Here is a 7496-nt window from a genome sequence, read left to right as displayed (position 1 = left end):
GATAAAAAATAGGTTTCATCACACTTGCTAATTTGATTTTTTATAGAACAATGTTGAGAAAGATCCTGGGGTTGTACTGGTAATTGTGAAGATTCATCTGAGAAGATAATAGTATCATAGAGTATTCTTATCTGTCAACACAAAGTAGAATTGGTTTTTGCTATCACAGAGAGGTAGTCCTGGGTGAACCATAATGGAAGACAGAATTCTAGAACTTATCCAGAATACTGATGGGTTTTCAGAATTGGTATGACAAATTTTAAAAGGGGAAGGCATAGGAGAAAAGCCAAGGGTGACTCATAGATCTCTAACCTGGAACATGACGAGGAAAACAGCCCACAAAACAGAGGTGAACTGAGGGCACACACCACCAATGGTCAGTTTAGGGGTGGGGATCACTAAATTCTTCACACCTACTATTGCATTTAAAATAGGATGTTTAAAATAAAAAAAATGTTTCTTCTAACTTTAATGATCTGTGATTCTAAGATTCCTAACATGTTTAATGTAAAACCAAGTAATTATAATTCAAATCGTCTTCTTCTATGGATCACAATTTTAATTGGCTGTTTATCTCTGTCTTCGTCTGTTTGGGCTGCTGTACAAAATATCGTAGTCTGTTTGGTCTTCTATAACAAAATATAGCTTATAAACAAGAGAAATTTACTTTTCACAATTCATAGGCTGGAAAGTTCAAGATCAAGGTGCCAGCATGGTTGTGTTTCTGGTTCAGAGCCAGCAGTTTCTCCTTACTTGGCGGAAGGCCTAGGGAACTGTCTGAGCCTCTTGTATAAGGGTGTGTGTGTGTGATGTGCGCACACTTGTGCTCAGTTGTTTCTGATTCTTTGCCACCCCGTGGACTGTAGCCTGCCTGGCTTTTCTGTCCATGGACTTTCCTAGGCAAGAATACTGGAGTGGTTTGCCATTTCCTCCTCCAGGGGGTCTCCCCGACCCAGGGATTGAACCCATGTTTCCAGAGTCTCCTGCAATGGCAGTGGATTCTTTACCACTTTAATCCCATTTGTGAGGTGCCACCCTCAGGACCAAAGAATCTCCCAAAGGACTTCCTTCTTAATACCATCATCTTTGGGGGTTAGAATTTCAACATATGAATTTGGAGGGGGTGGTGTTTAAACATTCAAACCATAGCAATCCCCTTTCGGAAGCTTTAGAGTAATTAGAAAAATCTTGAATATCAAATGCATAATTAATCACATTTATTAATGAATACTGGAAATAAATAAAATATGTACCAATAGAGAAATGGGGCCGAAAAGAAAATGGATAAATAATATAAATTAAATATGGTCTATTTGGATGATAGAATACCATACATTAAATAAAAGCAAAAAATTGAACCTGTGTATCAGTATGCTGTTGCTGCTGCTGCTAAGTTGCTTCAGTCGTGTCTGACTCTGTGCGACCCCATAGACGGCAGCCCACCAGGCTCCCCTGTCCCTGGGATTCTCCAGGCAAGAACACTGGAGTGGGTTGCCATTTCCTTCTCCAATGCAAGAAAGTGAAAAGTGAAAATGAGGTTGCTCAGTCGCATCCAACTCTTAGCAACCCCTTGGACTGCAGCCTACTAGGCTCCTCCATCGATGGGATTTTCCAGGCAAGAGTACTGGAGTGGGGTGCCGTTGCCTTCTCCAGTGTATCAGTACGGATTTATCATAAAAATATACTGTTGAGTGAATAAGAGCTAACTGCAGAATGATAGGTATAGTATGATCTAATCCATGCAATAAAGCAAAACTGACAAGCAATACCCTATGTTTTCTAAGAAAAACACAAACAAACATACATGTGTACATATTAAAGGGCATGGATACTCAACTCATAAGAGTGACTATTTCTGAGGACAAGAGTAAATAACTAACATTAACAATGCATGAATTTTATCTATAATGTAATGTTTTAAAAAATAATAAACACATGTATTACCTGGGCAGTTCAAAAATTTAGAAAGAAGAGGGAAGGATCAACTAGAAAAGCAAGCATAACATGAAGAAGGTAACAGTGGAGTTAGAGTCAGAAGACTGAAACTCCTAGTGACTCAGATGGTAAAGAATCTGCCTGCAATGCAGAAGAACCAGGTTTGATCCCTGAGTTGGGAAGATCCCCTGGAGAAGGGAATGGCAACCTGCTTGCCTGGAGAATTCCATGGATAGAGGAGCCTGGTGGGCTACAGTCCATGGGGTCGCAAAGAGTTCCAAACTGAGCAACTGATCCTTTCTTTCAACAAGAGTCAGAAGACTGGAAGTCCAGGAATGACTCTGTCCACAAGTGACCATTAACTATGATAATTCACTGGGCACCTGTATTAGCTAACATACCATCGGCCAACAAAGATGATGAAAGTTCTAAGTCCTAAGACATTGAGATGTTTTTGAATTGTTGATATTTCATAGAACAATGAGAAAATAACAAATGATATTTAACACAAATGCCAGAATGTCTGTGAGTTAAAAAGCACAGTGACCTGAACTGCCAGGACACTTCACTGCTGTTTAGTGATTTGGAAAGGTCAAGCTAGCTGTGTAACATATTTGATCAGAATGCTTGAGGGGAGCTGCCTACCTGGTTTTTTTTTCCCTCTTGGAACAACTGAATTTGGTCTCTAACAGGTGCCATCTAACTACTCAAAGTATCTATGTATGATAACATCCATAGATTTTCTCAAAAAAGATTTGTTGAGAATGACTAAATCTATTCTCCAAGATGAAAACCATCCACAGTTTAATCCATAAATGATACACAGTGGGTTCTGGCATCAGTCTCTGGTTTCTTCTCAGAAGGTTTATAATAACTCTTCACCACAGTGACTAAGGCAAAAGCCTAAAGGCTGGTCTTCTCTGGAGCCTCCTTTCTGAGTTCCACATTGTTCTCCTATCACAAGATCTGCTCTGGGATGCCAGCTTGTTGGTGTAGAAGCTTTTCACCGAGACTTTACATGAATTCTGCTTGATCTGAAAGCTTAGATCAATGCTTTGAAGTTATTGTCTGGTTTGAACATGCTATACTCCCACTATCTTTGCAGTAATGCTGATTCTGGGATGAATTCCTGTTGCTCCAGTGCCCATGAGAGAAGTTTTTAAAGCTGGTTTTTCTTTTTCTTTTTTTTTCCTACTTGTAATTCAACTTGAAATCAATCCTTTCTTTGCACAATGTGATGCCACTTCCTATGTGTAGAAGGAAGTAATAATTTCATTATCTCCCTTTTGCTTTAGCATTAATAATAGAATCCTCAAATGTTAGCTGGGCACGTGGCTGCCAAAATAAAGACTGCTTTTGCTGTCCTCCCGTGCACTTATATGTATCATGTGACTAATTTCAGACCAATAGCACATGAATATTATGATGCATGCAACTTCCAAGTTGTGACCCTAAAGAAAAGGTGTGTGTTCTTTACTTTCTGTTTCTTCATCTCCAGAACGAAAATTTGATGATGACTCTCCTCCATCCATGTGAAAGAAAACAATGCCTGGGAATAGCAGAGGAACAAGGGAAAACTCTGCATTACTAATCCATGGAGCAGCCATAACAACCCTGGTATGCTTCTCATGCAACTTAGGTAAAACAGAAACAAGTTCTATCTTGTTTAAGTCACAGTTATTTTACGTCTTGTCCAAGCTATGAAGCAATGTACTTATGAATACAGAATTTGGTACCTAGGAATAGGATAATGATGTAACTCAACTGAATACATATTATTACATTCGCTTAATGTGAGAGTTGAACCATAAAGAAGGCTGAGTGCCAAAGAATGGATGCTGTTGAATTGTGGTGTCGGAGAAGACTCTTGAGAGTCCCTTGGGCAGTTAGGAGATCAAACCAGTCAAACCTAAAGGAACTCCAACTTGAATATTCATTGGAAGGACTGATGCTAAAGCTGAAGCTCCAATACTTTGGCCACCTGATATGAAGGACTGACTCATTGGAAAAGACCCTGATGCTAGGAAAGATTGAGGGCAGGAAGAAAAGGTGGTGATAGAGGATGAGGCGGTTGAATGGCATCACAGACTCAAAGGACATGAATCTGAGCAAACTCCAGGAGATAGTGAAGGACAGGGAAGTCTGGCGTGCTGCAGTCCATTGGGTCGCAAAGAGTCGGACATGATTTAGTGACTGAACAACACTGCTTAACAAAAATGGTTAAGCAGTGGGTAGCAAGAACATAAAAAATTGAGGCTAGAAACCTAATAGTAAAACATTTTGTAAAAAAGCTTAATTGATAGGGAGTTGGGAGGAAGGGTCAAGAGGGAAGGGATGTATGTATATATATGGCTGGTTTACATTATTGTGCAGCAGAAACAAAATTGTGAAGCAATTATATTCCAATAAAACTTTTATATACATTTAAAAAATGCTTCATTTTCCCTATGACTGCTGTATAAAATCATCACATATTTAATGGCTTAAACCAACACAAATTTATTATTACATAGTTCTGGAAGTCAGAAATCTGAAATGGGACTTGCTGGGCTAAAATCAGGGATGGGCATGGTTGTGTTTTGTTCTCTAGACTCGGAGGGACTCCATTTCCCTGAATTTTCCAGTTTCTAGAGGCTGCTTGCATGCCTTGGCTCACAGTCCCTTCCTCCATTTTTGAAGCCAGGATCAGCAGGTCAAGTCCTTCATACATCAAATCACTCTGACCCTCCTCTTGCCACTTTCATCTACATTTAAGAGCTCTGTGGTCCAGGATGAACTTCCTCTCTTAAGATCAGCTAATTATTGATCTTAATTCTATCTGCTACCTTAATTCCTCTTTGCCACATAAGATAACATACTCAAGGTTCTGGGGATTCGGACATGGACGTCTTTGAGGAGCCACTATTCTGCCTATCAAAATGTCTCCTATGAGAACTTGGAAATCAAAACCCATGCTAACTGAGCCTACCATAGGGAAGTGTTAAACTTTTTCAGAATATTACTGTATGTTGTCTACTTTTTGCCATTTTCAACAAAGCCCTACAAGAGTAAGCTGAGCTCTAGAAAGAGTCAGCCTACTTGAAAGTAGAGACGGAAGGGAATTCAGCTCTGTTTAGGAAGACAATTTTAATTTTTTTTTTTTTCCTTTTTTCCTTGGGGCAGGGTCCAGATATGTGGAGCCTCACAGGGTTGTAAAGGCAATAGCACCGCTACTCTGGTGATTCTGAAGAAGCAACCTTAGCAGAAGATAAGCCCATAACCCAAGATTGTCTCAAGTACTTCCCAGTAAGTGCCCTCTGCCAGGTAAGGGGAGGGGACACTGTGGCATAAACTTGACTAAGAATATTTCCTTCCCACCAAATTCTGTTTTCTAATGGCCTTGGGGACCTTTCAGCAAAAGACCAGTGTGGAGGTGGACATAGCACAGGGGACAGAAAATAAAAGACTAAAATTTTCGTGTTTAAAACTTTTACGTGAGACTATTGGCTACTACCTTATAAGACTGAAAGCAAAAAGAATTGAAATTTGACAAGATTTTTTGAGAAAATTATGCTACCAAAGGATAAACAACATGGCTGGCCAGACCTTAGGCTGTTCTACACTAGAACACCTATAGATCTTTGAACCTGCACCAGCAGAAGATGGTTTAGCTGCAAAGAAAGAGAATCTATCTTACCAGTGCCCACTTTGAATGCAGTGAAGAAGGACAATGAACAAGGTAAAATTCCCTGAAGAGAAAGCAAAGGGTTGGGGGAGGTGGGAGAAGAATGAGAGTGAAGCACTGACCTCAAGTACAAAACACTTCAGATGCTGCAAAATTAAAAAAAAGTGAGTAATCAAGATAAGTAACATTTTAATGCAAATGATTTGGACAATAAAAATTAGTGCAAAAAAATCCTTGATGAATAAAATATCAAAGTCTTTAATGACAGGATCAGTTAACAGTGCTGTAGGAAGCAATATAGGAGCCCGAGGCAAAAGGACAGTTCAGTAATATTGACCCTATATTTATTAAAAATTGATATTTTATCATGTATTTTTTCTGTTACTTTTATGTGTTCAAAGTTTTATTGAAACATTTTAACCTTGATTACTGTAATTTTTATGCCCTCCTTATATTTTGTGTCTGAGACAAGTGTTCCCCGTCCTCCCTCCCCTCATTCTAATCTGGGCCCTGGGGGAGACTCAGACATTAGTCCAGAAAGTTTGCCCTGGGAGCAGAACCAGGTCTTCCAAATGAACTAAAGAAGGAGTTAACTCCACTGATGAGGAAAGGAATCACACACTGGATTGTGTCCCCACAAAATTTACATGTTGAAGTCCAACTCCCAGGACCTCAGAACGTGACTCTATTTGGAGTTACAGCTATTAAAAAGGTGATTAGAAGCCTCACAGAAAATGAGGCCCATAAAGCGGGCTCTAATTCAATCTGACCAGTATCCTTATAAGAAGAGGAAATTTGGACACATCAAGTGACACCAGGGAGGCACATGCATGAGGAAAGAACACAGCAAGAAGGCAATCATGCACAAACCAAGGAAGAGGCTTCAGAAGAAACCAAACCTACTGACACCTTGATCTTGGACATCCAGCCTCCAGAACTGTGACAAAATTAATTTATCTTGCATTTGGCTATGGTAGCTCAGGCAAATTAATACAGGAATCTCTGGTATTCCTTCACAGCAGTATTTGATAAGTGTTATAAAGTGATTAGACCATCAAGAAACTGGATGATCAAGAAACTGATTGGATGATTGAGCTTGGATCACTGAAAAAGCAAGAGAGTTCCAGAAAAACATCTACTTCTGCTTTACTGACTATGCCAAAGCCTTTCACTGTGTGGATCACAACAAACTGTGGAAAATTCTTCAAGAGATGGGAATACCAGACCACCTTGCCTGCCTCTTGAGAAATCTGTATGCAGGTCAGGAAGCAACAGTTAGAACTGGACACAGATAAGACACAGATGTAAAGAACAGACTTTTTGGACTCTGTGCGAGAAGGCGAGGGTGGGATGATTTGAGAGAATAGCATTGAAACATGTATATTATCATATGTGAAAGAGATCAACAGTCCAGGTTCGATGCATGAGACAGGGTGCTCAGGGCTGGTGCGCTGGGATGGCCCCGAGGAATGGGATAGGAAGGGAGATGGGTGGGAGGTTCAGGATGGGGAACACATGTACACCTGTGGCTGATTCATATGAATGTATGGCAAAAAACACTACAATACTGTAAAGTAATTAGCCTCCAGTTAAAATAAGTAAATTAAAAAAGAAAGCTGAGCACTAAAGAACTGATGCTTTTGAACTGTGGTGTTGGAGAAGACTCTTGAGAGTCCCTTGGACTGCAAGGAGATCCAACCAGTCCATCCTAAAGGAGATCAGTCCTGGGTGTTCATTAGAAGGACTGATGCTGAAGCTGAAACTCCAATACTTTGGCCACCTGATGTGAAGAGCTGACTCATTAGAAAAGATCCTGATGCTGGGACAGATTGAGGGCAGAAGGGGACAACAGAGGGTGAGATGGTTGGATGGCATCACAGATTCGATGGACATGAGT

General features: G+C 40.2%; 1 long non-coding RNA gene across 1 annotated transcript; it reads left to right on the top strand.

Annotated features, from left to right (window-relative positions):
* The first annotated feature begins 259 nt into the window (after nucleotides 1-259).
* On the top strand, nucleotides 260-5231 carry LOC110134281 (uncharacterized). The gene is made up of 3 exons (XR_002313001.2): nucleotides 260-376; nucleotides 3434-3552; nucleotides 5098-5231. It is a non-coding gene; the product is annotated as an uncharacterized lncRNA (long non-coding RNA).
* Nucleotides 5232-7496: the final 2265 nt, after the last annotated feature.

This window comes from Odocoileus virginianus, chromosome 15 (assembly GCF_023699985.2).
Source record: "Odocoileus virginianus isolate 20LAN1187 ecotype Illinois chromosome 15, Ovbor_1.2, whole genome shotgun sequence".
Taxonomy (NCBI): domain Eukaryota; kingdom Metazoa; phylum Chordata; class Mammalia; order Artiodactyla; family Cervidae; genus Odocoileus; species Odocoileus virginianus.
The sequence above is the reverse complement of the archived record's forward strand: the minus strand, read 5'-3'. Positions and strand labels throughout refer to the sequence as shown.